The following is a 14,565-nucleotide window of genomic DNA, read 5'->3' on the forward strand; positions in this document are numbered from 1 at the left end:
CAGTATGTAGCTCCCTGCCCGCTATGGGAGGTCAGGATCCCCACCCAGCAGTTTATTTGTATATTACTTTTTAAAAAGTAACAAAAGTAATAGCAAAATAAAAATTTAAAAAACATACCGTAGTCCGAGATAAAAAAGAAAACAAACAAGAAAACAACAACAACAAAACAAACAAAACTGTACATTATATTCATAAAATAATTTAAAATACTTTTAAGCCATTTTTTAAAACGGATTTTAATATACGTTTTTCTTACGTCACTCTAACCTAGTCCTCTACCACCGTGCTGTTCACTCTACCAGGAGATTTTGTTGGTTTTTTAAAAGCGCTTTTAAACACTCATTACGGCGCTTGCGACACATCTAGGTCATTTAGGCGCCAGAAAAGGGGGGAAAAAAGAGGAAAAGATCATGTTAATATAAAATAAATCTAGAATTACAACTAAAGCACCTTAGAAAAAGTAAAACGAACTGAATTAGATCAGACAGGGAAAACAGATGTAGATCCCAAGAGCATACCATCAATGCACTTAGTTTTAGTTTGAAATCACAAAAAAGTCTCATTCAGACACCAGTACATGTTCCCAATAGGAGACGCCCAGCTGGAAACCACTTTTAGTACCGATGTATACGATCATTTATAGATTTTCCTGTTTCTGCTTGATGTTTTCTAGGCCCAGGACAAATTGGTTTTAACAATCAATGCTACCATTTAATTTTTTTCTACTTCTTGATAAAAGCTAACCTCATTTTTATACAGTTAGTTGGAATTCCATGATTCTAATTAAGGCAGGAATGTGACATTGCTTTGCATATGAAATTGTTATAGAATCTTTGTCTAATAGCTGATGTCATACACGTATGTCATTGAAGGTAATGGATGCACAGAGCTGTTTTGCATATTTGTTTTCTGTACTTGAATCAATACATTTTATTAATGATTGTTCAGAGGTGGGACTTTGGCTCAGAAATGCTGATTTTCTTTATTCTTTATTTTGCAGGGCTTTACAGAGATTGAATCAGGAAGTGAATTTTCTGACCCAGCTGATGAAGATTTTGTGCCAGACAGTTGTGACAGTTCCAAAAGTTCGTGCAACAATTTACCACCTTTTCTTGATGTAACAGACAACGATAAGTTATGCTGATTGGGCGCAATAAATCCCAAGTTTTGGCAGGCGACAGCTGCTGGTCTAATTTTTTATCAAAAGACCATTATCACAGTCACAGATTTTCTTAGCCAACAGGCTGTCATAACTGCGTCTGACGAATGCTCTTGTCCGATTAAATTGAATCAAAATCCAATCTGCAAAGGGTCGACAGTGCATTTATTTTTGAAAATTGAACGAAAATATTTTTATACAGAATCTCCTGTCATGTAAATCAACTCAACAAAAGTAGCTGGCACTGAGTTCATACAAGATCACATAATTTGCTTATGGAGGAACATCTAGCTGTGTATATATATATGTTTCAAAAAGCACCTATCAATTTTTAAATCAAACTTTGCAAAAATCAACAGAGAAGAGTCAAGCAGAAACTATGACCAAAGCTGCTAAGGCAGAGTATAACATGAATGATAATAGTGACATGGCGGATGAAGGTGGGGTGAGGGACTGTGATGTGTCGGTGGATGGCTCATGGATGACCCGTCGGCATTCATCAAATATTGGACACAACTAGTGCTATTGGGTGTGTTACTGGCAAAATTCTAGACACAGAGACACACAGCAAAGCATGTAAGTCCTGTGACTATTGGGAACAAAAAGATAAGACGTCTGATGGCTACAAAAAAATGGCGCGACAGTCACATCGCTACTTGCTCGGTGACACATCAAGGATCATCAGGAGCGATGGAAGCGGATTCGGCTGTCACAATGTTCAATCGTTCAGTCGAGCTACATCAACTAAGGTATAAAAGATACATTGGAGATGGTGATACCAACAGCTTCAAAAAGGTCCATGACAGCAAACCCTATGGTGCTGATTGTCCAGTTGAAAAGATTGAGTGTGTTGGACATGTTCAAAAACGCATGGGTACCCGTCTACGTAATCTCAAGAGAGATTTGAAAGGTAAACCCCTTTCTGATGGAAAGACAATAGGTGGCAAAGGGAGGTTAACAGATGCACAAATTGACAAGATAACCACATATTATGGAAATGCCATTCGTGGAAATAAGAACAACCTAGAAGCCATGCGAAAAGCAATTTGGGTGGTGTATTTCCACAAGCGGTCGTCAGATACCTTTGCTATCCATAATCTGTGTAACGATGAATGGTGTGGTTATAGAAAAGCAGAGGCAGCAGGAACTGTAAAGCAGTAAACTAACATACTAATAATCTTCCTGTTGCAATCATGGATGTAATCAAACCAATTTTCAAAAGCTTGTCTGACAATTCTCTCTTGAAAAAATGTTTAGAAGGCTACACCCAGAATGCGAATGAGAGTTGGAATGCCACAGTGTGGAAGTTATGCCCTAAAGCAAAATACCATGGCCTTACAGTAGCCAAAACTGCAGTATCAATAGCTGTGACATTATATAACGATGGGGCAACAGCATATCTGTCAATTCTTCAAAACCTAGAATTGGTACCAGGAATTTACACTAAAACATTCGTTCTCGCCAAGGATAATGTGCGGATAAAAGCATCAAGGAGAAAGGCATCAGAGGCATCTGTAGAAAGCAGAAGGGCTAAGAGAAGAGCCAGGAAAGAAAGAGATGAAGCCCAGGAGGATGGAGCCTACTCCAAAGGAACCCATGATTAAATTTCCATGTAATTTACCAAATATTTTAAGATTAATGATGAATTTACGTTAAATTTTATAGCCGTGAAAAGTTTGTCGAAAATTAGGGTAATACATGTGTTTTCCTGTGATATTTTCTTTGTTTGTAAAGATTTTCCTCTAATTTTTGGCATACATGTAGAACATAAACATAGTTATGGCATGAACTAGGATTCTTCTTCTTCTTCTAGGTTCCATGCCTGGTCCAGGCTTCGGATACTGCATGAATTATCTCTCTCCATTCCTCCCTGCCTCTTGCTTTTTCAAACAGCTCTTGGATTGTTAGGTTGGTGAAGCCCTTCAGTTGGTCTATGAGTGTTTTTCTTTGTCTCCCCCGGGCGCGTTTACCAGGTATTTTTCCACAACTTGCCAGGTATTCATTCTTATCTTTCCTTACTATGTGTCCGAAAAAGGATAGTTGTCGATCCACTATTAAGGGCATTAGTTTCCTAGGATTATTGATGTTGTATTAAAACTTTTTCTTTTATAAGTCATTATGTATTGATAATTGTCGTTAAAAATGGCTGATTTTTGACAAAAGATGAAAAAATTTATTTAAAAAAAATATTACACATAGGCAAAAGATCCTAGTTCATGCCATATCTATGACAATGATTAGCAAGCACTGTAAGTATTAACACACTGAGAGTGATAGCAAAGAAAAAATCACAGGAAAACTTTGTACCTAATTTCAGTTGACAAATTACCTCCCTTTTTTTGAAAATAGCAACCATTCAAAAACTATTCTTGAAAAATCAACAAATGATGTACCAAATGAAAATATATAATGTTTTATAGTTACTGTCCAAATTTCATTGAGATATATGCATATTTAGTGTACCAAATCCTTGTACTTGTATTAGTGGTATAGGTGCGCCAAGCTAGGACTCCCCATTATGTTTTGTTCTCACAGGTACCGGTTTCCAATGTGGGCGCTAAAGGGCGGCAATGGACGAACACGGATAAAAGCTTGGCTTTATCCGTAAACCACTTTTCCCGCAAGGCCTACAGACTCCTTCAGCGGCTGTTCAAACTGCCATCACCAAAGACTCTAGGCAAAGCCATCAAGAATATGAATATTAAGACTGGACCATGTGCGAACATTTTGCACCTTTTAGAACTTAAAAGTCCAAACAATGAAAGGGGTTGAGATAGTCTGCGTCATCGTGTTGGATAAGATGGCTTTAAAAGCCTTCCTCCAATATGACCCTCAAACGACGAAGTGCAAGGCTTTGAGGATTTCGGCCACATGGGGCGGTCACAAAAGCATGCAACCCACGCCCTTATGTGCATGCTTAGGGGTTTCAGTACAAAATGGAAACAGCCGATTTCATATGTCCTTTCAAATGGACCAGTGAGGGTAAATTTGCTGCTTCCATTATTACAGGAGACAATTTGAAGCATAGTTGCCATTGGACTTGTGCCAAAACTTGTAATATGTGATCAACGAAGCAATAATAGGGCAATGTGTAAGCATTTACATATTACAGCACAGCGATCATTTTTCATGCTCGACAACCGGAAGATTTTTTAAATGTTTGATCCACCAAACCTACTCAAAAGCATTTGTAATAATTTTTAATCCCATGGATTTTCGGTAAAAGGGCATAATGTGTCATGGGATCATGTTGTGAAGTTCTATGAAGTGGATTGAACTTCACCTATTAGATTAGCAGCAAAACAAAAGCCTTTAGCTACGTATAATAGTGGAGCTTCTACAAGCCCACAGTCCTTCCATGAAGAAAAACCAGTGCCTTCTCATCCTCCTGTCAATAAGAAAGTGACATTGCTGCAGCGTCAACTGAGGGAGGAACGCTCAAGGACATGGCGCCTGCTGCAAAAGATGTGCAAGAAGCAACAGAAGGAGATCGGAGCGAAAAAAATGAGGAAAATATGGACACTTTTCGCACAACACTATCATCGGTGGCCCTAGAATTTGTCCTAACACAGGTATGTGTTTCAGAGGTCTAAGGGAAAGGAAGGCTATATATCGTCGACGTCCGACTCTAACCGTGTAAGCGCCAGGAGGGGGCAAAATGTTATTTTTAGGTCAAATATAAGCTCATCCTCTTCCGAAGCCGTGATATAAACCGTATCCGATTATCTTCTGAAAAAAGGCGGCAAATTGTTTGTGCTCTAAACGTGTATGACAAACTCATTGCACAAGGTGGCACTCTAAACGTGGTTCCGCCAGTCAAGCAGTTCTTGTGAGGAATTGACATTTTGTTTCATTTTACTTCTACATTTCTTCATTTTTCACATCTAAAGGTAAGTAGATTGTTTTTTACATCATATATGATCACTGTTAATACTGTTTTAGTGTAAATCATTGTATATGTAATGAACAATAAATTATTTCATAATGTGAGGCGGCGGATGCACGTTTACCGCTAGCATAATAGCACGGATGCCTGTTACGCTTTTAGTGCACTGGGTGCATACACGAATAACATAGCGAAACTAGCCCTACCTGCGGGACACGGCTGTGTGGTAATGTGGTCATTACACGGATAGGCTTCATAATATTTATTGTTGATATAACAGCCCAATATTAACAAATAACGATTAATTAATTGTTGTGGCAAAGAAAATCCAACAGTATTTTTTATTCAATTTTAATCTAATTCACACTCATCTTTTCTCTTTCCTCAGCCCCTAGAAGATCAATAAGATTTCTTTTCTAACAAGACCTGGCGTGCTTGATATTTTTAATCTCCATAAAGATATTCAGGTAACTTGTGTTACTCTTGTCATGATTATTGTCACCATCATAATCATTATGGTCAATACCTTCGTCGTTATCATCATCATCGTCGTCACCATCATCATCATCAACATCATCATCATCAATGTTAATATTATTATTGTTATTATTATCATTATTATTATAATAATAATTAATAATAATAATAATAATAATAATAATAATAATAATAATAATAATAATAATAATTATTATTATTATTATTGGCAGTAATTGTTTATTATTATTATTATATATCATTATTATTATTATTATTATCATCATCATTATTATTATCATTTTATTATTATTATTATTGTTATATATATTATATTATTATTATTATTAGTATAGTTAGAAGTATTATTATTAGTAGTAGTAGTAGTAGTAGAGTAGTAGTAGTAGTAGTAGTAGTAGTAGTAGTAGTAGAGTAGTAGTAGTAGTAGTAGTAGAGTAGTAGTAGTAGTAGTAGTAGTAGTAGTAGTAGTAGTAGTAGTAGTAGTAGTAGTAGTAGTAGTAGTAGTAGTAGTATTACTATTATTATCATTATTATTTTTATTATCGTTATTAGTCACCCAACACCAATCTTTTTTGTTTTTGCTAACCACACTGCAAATTTCATATAGAAGGACCTTAATACCAGCATTAAAGTTAATATTTACGATAACTAAGACAGCTTAGTTGTTGAATGTTTATTAGTTTAGTTATTAGGGTTTAATTCAAGAGGTTGTGGGTTAAAAATGCGTGTGTATCATTGTTGATTTACCACTGTTTGTCAAGCCTTTCAAGAGTATCTTCTGTTTCCAGTATTCAGATACATAGTACTAGTACTATTCGTTCTTTTTTTCTATTTACTAGATATGATTAGTAGTATAGGATGGTAGCTTGCAACAAGCAGCAGTCAGTCACCAACTAGTGAAGAATAAAAGTGACAGTAAGGTATTGAAGAGTACCGAGACAAGTTTGAATATAGTAGTAGTAGTATACTATTATTATCATTATTATTTTTATTATCGTTATTAGTCACCCAACACCAATCTTTTTTGTTTTTGCTAACCACACTGCAAATTTCATATAGAAGGACCTTAATACCAGCATTAAAGTTAATATTTACGATAACTAAGACAGCTTAGTTGTTGAATGTTTATTAGTTTAGTTATTAGGGTTTAATTCAAGAGGTTGTGGGTTAAAAATGCGTGTGTATCATTGTTGATTTACCACTGTTTGTCAAGCCTTTCAAGAGTATCTTCTGTTTCCAGTATTCAGATACCACAGTCACTCAGTCTACTATTCGTCTCTTTTTTTTTCTATTTTTCACTAGATCATGGATCCCTTCAGTCGAGCTATGAGGATGGTTCAGCTTGCACAAAAACAAAATGCTGAGCAGTCATCGTCTACCAATCCTTTTCCAGTGGAAAGAAATAACACAGTGACATGTTCAACGCCGATGCATCCCCTGAAAGAGAGCCGGAGACAAGTTTGAATGACATTTCATATACTGAACTTGTTCCTTTCATTGATGAACGTGTGTCATATGCTATCCCCGAGCAAGAGACAGGTGATGAAAATAGCTTCAATTCTTATTTTCCTGGGGGGAACGATAAAGGTAGTATTCTCACTCATGGAAATGTCATGACGAACTGTGCTTTGAGTTCAGCTCATATCAACAACCACCAAGCAGAAATGCCCAACGATGATGCTGGAGCTGGTGGGGATAGTCCAATGGAAGAGGCAACCGCCATAGACTTGGTCTCAGATAGCTAGAATGCAGAAACATCAGCTGAACAGTTCGACAATGAACCCGGTGAGTGTGATATAGAAGGGTCACCTACACCTGCTATAACCTTGAATATGATAGAGAATGGAGAACCGACTGAAGCTGAGGCTACCATTAGAGATATAACTGGAAACAATGATATCATAAATGAAGGGGATGACCACGATGAGATTGAAGGATGTAAGCGAAAGAGGGCTGACCCAAGTAAATGGAAGAAAGTTGTCAACCAGTTGAAAAGAGCAAGAGAGGAGAAGCTTACATGGGAAGAAAGTATGACAATGGTAGTGGTAAATATGCCATTGTTGAAAAGCCAGCCAAGGAACTAGGGGGAAGATGCAACTGTAAGACAGCTGGAACGAAATGTTCTGAACTTACAGATGATATGAGAAACAAGATCCACAAAGAGGTGTGGTCAATGTCATGGCCTCAGAGGGAAGTTTTTGTGAAGTCTTTTGTGCACAGAAATAATGTAGGAAGGCACCGAGTTGAGCAATGCGAATCAAGCAGACAAAATACATTGCGACACAATGTGAACATCGGTACAGGCTTACTCCCTGTATGCAAAAAAATGTTCTTAAGCACTACCGGAGTTACGCAACACTTCATTAGAACTCAAGTTTTAGGTGAGGGAAAAATTAGGAATGAAAACAGCTCCAATGTACAAACTGTGACACCCAAACGAGAGGAAGTTGTATCATTTTTAGCGTCTTTGGACACAATGCCTGCACATTATTGCAGAAAGAGCTCCAAAAAGAAGTACTTTACACGCGATTTCAGCAATAAAATGGACGTCTACCATGAGTACAAGGAGTGGTGCACAAGCAAAAATACCAGTCCGGCATCTAGACAAATCGTTAGTGACAAAATCTACAAGGGAAACTTCGATATTTTTAGACCTAGAAAAGACATGTGTGATCTCTGTGTTTAATATGATGAAGGAAACGCAGACGAAGAAAAGTACAACTTACACACCAGAAGGAAGACAGAAGCCAGGACAGCCAAAGAAAATGACAAGGCATTGGCGGCTAACAGTCACGGTCACACAAAAATGATACCAATGGACCTCCAAGCTGTTTTACTGGCACCTGCGTTGAAGGCCTCTGTCCTATACTATCGGACAAAGCTTTGTGTCCATAACTTCACCATCTTCGACACTACAACTAAAGATGTGTGTTGTTATGTTTAGCACGAGGTGGAAGGAGGCCTGACAGCCAATGAATTTGCTTCTTGCCTGTGCGACTACATTGACAAAAGCTTGACGCCAGAGTGCAGGGAATTGATAATATATTCTGATGGGTGTACCTATCAAAATAGGAACTCGACCTTGTCCAAAGCCTTAACTTTCACCGCACAAACGAAGCTCATAACAATAATACAAAAATATCTAGAAAAGGGGCATACCCAAATGGAAGTAGACAGCGTCCACAAAACCATCGAAGATAAAATAGGACACAAGTCGATTTATTGTCCATCGGACTATGTAAGGTACATGAAGGAAGCCAGACAAAATCCGTGTCCCTTCAAAGTGGAATATTTGGACCACAATTTTTTCAAATGTTACAATACCGTTTGTGGAGTAAACAACATCAGGCCAGGGAAAAAGAAGGGAGATCCTCAACCTCAAGTTGTTGACATCCGTTCCATAAAATACACACCGGATGGGCGCATCCTCTTCAAACTTCTTCACGAGGATGACTGGGAGGAACTTTTTGTTAGAGGGAACTCCACAAGGATTGCTGGTCAACCGACTCCGTTGTTTAGTGGACAAAGACCTCTTTCCTCTGTAAAATGGACGCACCTCCAAGAGATGAAATCAGTCATCCCACGTGAATTACATAGCTTTTATGATTCATTGCCCCACCTATAAAGCGTTAGTGATGAATTAATTTCTTTTCAATGTTGGGCTGTCATGGCAGCCCGTTCCAATTTTAATTTTCTTCCATTTCAATTAACCTCATTTCGTATCTTGTAAATACCTGATAAGAATGTCTAATTGGTGTAAAATTTGATATTAATTAAAATTTCATGTGGAGAGCTCTGATCAATATTTCCCCTTTAGCCTTTAGTCATCTTTGTATTATACTATCTTCATTGCTTTTAACTGTACATAATGAATATGAAAGATGAATGATGAGTATATTGAATATATTGAAATCGAAGTTGTCTTCATTACCAATTTATGCTAGATTTTAATAATAAAATCCATGCCTTAACTATAAGACATCTTGTTGATTATACGATGTACAGTCTGTTGTTTACACGATTAATCGAACATAGATTATAATGTCTGAACCTTGACCTTCATGGACATTCACATACTTAGAAATAGAAGGTAAGAACTATGTAACTAACTTATACTGTGTGAGGAAATCAAAATGATGGGGCTATAGTTATACATTTCTTTGTTGATGCATGTATGAGTGACTGTACATGCTCTTTTTACTCAGAGACATTGGTTTGTAGAAAACATATCTACATGAACATTCACCAACATTCTGTTATACTCACACAGATTAGGTTTGAAGTTATTATGTTGTTACCTCATGTTATATGTCATTCAAAAGCATAAGGTACCATCCATAGTTTATCTCTTGTAATCAAACAAACAAGTGAGCAATTCTTGTAACAAAGTGGGAAAGACACTAATCTGTTATAATCTAGGATTAGTGTTCCGTCAGGTCCAATTGAATTCGATGAGTAATTGAAACTGAAAAACTGCTATTGACGAGAGGTTTTGAACCCACATCCCTTGTTTAATAGTCGTTTGCACAGAGACCGACTCCTTCATTTCTGTATGTTATCATACTCATGGCAATATCAACCCCCTCCCTCTGTAGGCAAACCATAAGGATATCAATAATCAAATTATGCTTTACATGATGTAACGATCATACCTAGAGGTCCAGGCCAGCAATAGGTACTCATTTCCACCTGGGTCGTTCATGTTGTGTCCTACCTACCATAAAAGCGGTTTTGACTGGTGTAAATTGTGTCTATAAAAGATAGTACACTTGAAATTAAAACTATTATAGGAAATGGAATAGTAAATACAAAATAATTTTATCTAAAAGAGCTATTGGTGTATTTCTATTTACAACAAAGCATTATTTAACCGCCCAGTGACCGCCAGTCCCATGTGGATGATTGGCGGGCGATAGGCGTGCATCGCGCTGTTCATGTATCTACCGACAAGCATTCCATAAACGAAGTCGGGCGCTAAACAAACACGGCGCTAGGCGTGCATCCGCCGACAGATTTGTTGGCGCTAGGCGTGCAAGTGCCACAATTAATTAATTATAGTATTTATAACTACAACAACAAATGTTATCAAAAAGGGATTGCCCAAGATGTATGATACCAAAGGTGTATCCATTTCCCGGTCTGATTTTAGAGATTATTCAGTTTTTTTCACTTTTCTCGAAACCATCGTCCTCGCACTTGCACGGTTAGAGTCGGACGCCGACGATATATATAAAAATTTATACATATATGAAATTGAAGTATTTTAAATAATTTTTGTTTACGATCAATATTGATCGCATTTGCACCGGCGAAAGGTTCGATTGGTCAATTTTGCGCTTTGATCTCGATCACAGATCACCGGAAAGAGGAGAGATTGATTGAATTTCCTGTCATGTGACCAACTCTGCGGGTTTACATAATGGTGACAAAGGAGGAGGGTGGAAAGTGTGTCGTCTGCAGATTTTGAACAATTTTCGCTCATACTCCAAACCAAACATGGGGAGGGTTCATCATCTGAATCATTAGATTGTAAGAAGATGATGTCATTTGTTTCAAAATCAGTATGTTTTCGACGGACATATCCCGGTTAAAACCATCACCAATACTACTGGTTTAGCCAGCTAAGATGGAGAGCGACAACAATGGCTCAAATCAACTCGACAGCCAGTGAATCCAACATCATGGAGACTGCTAATGTAAGGTTTCAACCTTCAGAAAGAGAAAACTTGACTTTCAATCAGCATGATTACTAAGAGCGTTTTTATTTTTTTAGAACATCATATTCAGGCTTAGTCCTTGATTTACCGGTAGTTTATACAATTCTATTTGTGCTTTGTAGCTGTCATCTAGAAGATCTAGATGTAGGTCTAGACATAGTCTTAATCTTAGTCTTTAAGTCTGTGAAAGGCTAGGACTAGGGGCTAAGTAGTATCTTCTTCTAGGTTCCATGCCTGGTCCAGGCTTCGGATACTGCATGAATTATCTCTCTCCATTCCTCCCTGTCTCTTGCTTTTTCAAACAGCTCTTGGATTGTTAGGTTGGTGAAGCCCTTCAGTTGGTCTATGAGTGTTTTTCTTTGTCTCCCCCGGGCGCGTTTACCAGGTATTTTTCCACAACTTGCCAGGTATTCATTCTTATCTTTCCTTACTATGTGTCCGAAAAAGGATAGTTGTCGATCCACTATTAAGGGCATTAGTTTCCTTTGTTGGTATGTTTGTTTTAGCACTTCTTCGTTCGTTTTGTGTGCGGTATACGATATTCTCTGCATCCTTCTCAAGCACCACATTTCAAAAGCTTCAATGTTCTTTTGTGTTTCTGCATTTGTAGTCCAGCTTTCACATCCGTAGAACAAGATTGGCCACACGTAGCACTTCAAGACTCGGAATCTAATCCCGAACGACATCTGTTTGTTTTTCAAAATGTTTCCCAGGTCCATGAAGGCCTGTTTGGCTTGAGTTATTCTTGCTCGTATGTCTCGGTTACATCTTCCATCTGTTGTCACTATTGAACCTAGGTATTTAAAACTTTCTACGTTGGTAAGCTGCTCGCCGTGAATCGTTATATTGCAGGTGTTGTTGTAGTATACACAACGTTATACCATAGAGGATATATAGCTAACGCTTAGAGAGCTCTCGCTCGCCAAAAAGCCCGTATCTGGGTCAACAGCTGAACATGGGAATAAGCGCGTACAACAATGAGCTAAGATGGCACCGACAACACAAAACAAATGCCAGTGGTGTTCCGGTATCAATTGTTCAAATTCTCGACACAAGAGACCATATTTAGGTTTCTTCCGTTTCCCAAAGAATCCTGGAAGGTGAGAAAATTAAATTTTAATCTATTAACTTTAACAAATAGCTATATATTTCTAGATCAACACGTCTAGATTGTGTTACAAGAGATAAAGGAACATTAGATTTCTGATCCAGACCTAGTCTACTGCACCGTGTCTGTGACCGGTAAAGCTGGCTCTGCGGGGGGTGAGTGGGGCCATTATCTTCTTCTTCTCCTTTTCTGTAATAGCAGATGTGGTTGATTTAAAACACAGTCAAGGGTAGGGGCGACAGTGTAGCTACGGCACTGAATTATAGCCATATATGTTGAAGTTGATCTAAAGAGAAGCATAAATCTAGTCTCTCTCAGCCAATTAGTATGTGCTTTAAAGTATATAATTAACTCTTAATCTGACCCAGCTCTCAATTAATTACTAATAATAGATCTAGATCTCTAATATTGAATTGCATTTGTTATTTTTTTCAGGTCCAGGTGTTGGGTCATCAACTGCAGGCGTGCAGATTTGGATGACAAGTCAGCTGATGCACTGCACAGAGGAAATGTTTCAGGTGAAGAACATTTTGATGCTTCTTGCTTCAGTGCAAGTGCAGTGCACAGAAAACGTCTCCTGAAGAGTGCTGTGCCAACAATGTTCGCAGTCCTGAATCTACCTCCCCAAGCAAGTCCTAGACCTCCCCCCAAACAAAAGCCTGTAGCTACGTATAATAGTGGAGCTTCTACAAGCCCACAGTCCTTCCATGAAGAAAAACCAGTGCCTTCTCGTCCTCCTGTCAATAAGAAAGTGACATTGCTGCAGCGTCAACTGAGGGCGGAACGCTCAAGGACATGGCATCTGAGGCAAAAGATGTGCAAGAAGCAACAGAAATACATGTCATCGGAGGCCCTCGAATTTGTCCTAACACAGGTATGTGTTTCAGAGGTCTAAGGGAAAGGAAGGCTATATATACATATATATATATAGATATATATATAGATATATATATATATATATAGATATATAAACATATAGATGGATGGATGGATGGATGGATGGATGGATAAATAGATACATCCTCATCCCGTTCTCTAATTTCCTTTTCTTCTTATAATCTGCCACACTTTCTTGAATGCTATTTTCAATCTCTTGCACCTGATAGGCCTACTTTGCCTATACTGTATTTTGATGACATCATTTTGAGTCTGCCCCCCTCTTCCCATGCCAACACGTGTCAACATTTGGGAGAACTAGAACACCCCCCCCCCCCCCCCCCCCGTTCCTCCCTTAGCTGATGAAGTAGTATGTGATTTCTCCCTTAAATATATTATGTTTTGTTCTCACAGGTACAGGTTTCCAATGTGTGCGCAAAAGGGTGGCAATGGACGAATAGGGATAATAGCTTGGCTTCATCCTTATACCACTCTTCCAATAAGGCCCACAGACTCCTTCAACGGCTGTTTAAACTGCCATCACCAAAGACTCTAGGCAAAGCCATCATAAATGTGAACATTAAGACTGGACCATGTGCGAACATTTAGCACCTTTTATAATTTTTTAGTCCAAACAATGGAAGGGGTTGAAAAAGTCTGCGCCGTTGTGTTGGATAAGATGGCTTTAAAAGCCTTCCTCCAATATGACCCTCAAACGACGAAGTGCAAGGCTTTGAGGATTTCGGCCACATGGGGCGGTCACAAAAGCATGCAACCCACGCCCTTATGTGCATGCTTAGGGGTTTCAGTACAAAATGGAAACAGCCGATTTCATATGTCCTTTCAAATGGACCAGTGAGGGTAAATTTGCTGCTTTTATTATTACAGGAGACAATTCGAAGCATAGTTGCCATTGGTCTTGTACCAAAACTTGTAATATGTGATCAACGAAGCAACAATAGGGCAATGTGTACGCGTTTACATATTACTCAAAGCTACCATTTGTCATGCTTGACAACAGGAAGATTTTTAAAAAATATTTGATCCACCAAACCGGCTCAAAAGCATTTGTAATAATTTTTAATCCCATGGATTTTCGGTAAAAGGGCATAATGTGTCATGGGATCATGTTGTGAAGTTCTATGAAGTGGATTGAACTTCACCTATTAGATTAGCAGCAAAACAAAAGCCTTTAGCTACGTATAATAGTGGAGCTTCTACAAGCCCACAGTCCTTCCATGAAGAAAAACCAGTGCCTTCTCGTTCTCCTGTCAATAAGAAAGTGACATTGCTGCAGCGTCAACTGAGGGCGGAACGCTC

The sequence above is a fragment of the Berghia stephanieae genome, chromosome 5 (genome assembly GCF_034508935.2).
Source record: "Berghia stephanieae isolate SIO BIC M18660-M18661 chromosome 5, UCSD_Bste_1.3, whole genome shotgun sequence".
In the NCBI taxonomy this organism is placed as follows: Eukaryota; Metazoa; Mollusca; class Gastropoda; order Nudibranchia; family Aeolidiidae; genus Berghia; species Berghia stephanieae.